The sequence below is a fragment of the Sciurus carolinensis genome, chromosome X, assembly GCF_902686445.1.
Source record: "Sciurus carolinensis chromosome X, mSciCar1.2, whole genome shotgun sequence".
Classification (NCBI taxonomy): domain Eukaryota; kingdom Metazoa; phylum Chordata; class Mammalia; order Rodentia; family Sciuridae; genus Sciurus; species Sciurus carolinensis.
The window spans coordinates 120,963,232-120,964,670 of NC_062232.1; the positions used below are offsets into that span (position 1 = coordinate 120,963,232).

At 37.8% G+C, this 1,439-nt stretch overlaps 1 pseudogene; it reads right to left on the bottom strand.

Moving 5' to 3' along the window:
• Positions 1-717: 717 nt before the first annotated feature.
• Positions 718-987, bottom strand: LOC124971677 (dynein light chain 1, cytoplasmic-like; annotated as a pseudogene).
• Between the last annotated feature and the right edge of the window lie 452 nt (positions 988-1,439).

Genomic DNA, 1,439 nt, shown 5'->3' on the forward strand with positions numbered 1-1,439 from the left:
TACTTCATCTTCATAGAATACCTCATATTGCCACTTAATAGTCACACCCACCTTTCTACTGCTACCATCCCCTTACTGCCTCTCACAATTACTAATCTATTCTGTAATTTATCATTTCAATAATCTTAGATAAATGAAATTATATAATACATAACATTTGGGATTGACCTTGACACTCATCAAAATACTCTGGCGATCTATCCAGATTACTGTGTGTATGAATATTTTATTTTTTACTGATGAGTAATATTCTAAAAGCATTGATGTGAATCATTCATTTAAACATTCTAATTTGGGACCATTATGAACACAGTTTCTATAAACATCTGTGTACAGGTTTTTGTGTGAACATGTTTTTACTTCTTTATCACAAATGCCCAAGAGTGTAATTACTGGTCTTGTGATAGCTGCATGTTTACTTTTAGCAGTTTTTTAAAAAAATAGTTTTTGTTTTTTACATCTTCAACAGATTGAGAGAAAAAACACAGGGCACTGAAGTATGGCATAGAAAACAAATACAAATATAAGCTCTTTTGCTAATTTCTGTATAACCACAACAAACTAGTACAAAAAATACCCTTTATAAAACATAAGAAATGTTCAAAAATCAATCCGTTCCCTTAGCAAAACTAAAGATTTCGGTTTCTGGTGTTTGGGATACGGACTGCAGTCCTTATTTTCAGATGGATCACTTGGTGTGTGGCACAGTCCAAGCTTTTAATCAGATTTGAAGGGAAGAATGGCCACTTGGTCCCGGTAGAAGTAGATGAAATATTTGGCTTCCTGTGTCACATAACTACCAAAGTTCCTTCCCACAATGTATTACCAGGTGGGGTCATACTTCTTGTCAAACTCCTTCTCAATGAGGGCCGCAGTATTCTTTTCTATGTAATATTTCTCCAACCCCTGAGTAGCACACTCCATCAAATCTTATTGCATCTCTTCAGACAAGTCTGCATTTTTGATCACCTCCTTTCAGTTGCACATGGCTACCATGGGGCAGGGGTTGGTGGGCTGCAATAGTCTCTTTAGGAAGGTGCTGGACAGTTCAAGTCCAGAAGGAGTTACTGTCACTAATGAAACCATCCGCGGTACATCTTGTGTTTTACTCAGCTTTTTCACTGCTGTGACCAAAAGACATGACACAAACAGTGTGAGAGAAGGAAAAGTTTACTTGGGGCTCACGGGTTCAGGGGACTCAGTCCACAGACAACCAGCTCCATTCCTTGAGGCAGAACATCAGGGTAGATGTGTGTGGTGGGGGGAAGCAGCTCAGGACTTGGCAATCAGGAAGCAGAGTGTGTGTGTGTGTGTGTGTGTGTGTGTGTGTGTGTATGTGTGTGTGAATGGTCAAATTGCTTTCTAGAATGGCTTTACTTTTTAAAAAATTTACTTCTACCTAACATATAAAAACATAAAATTATACATATTAATGTGGT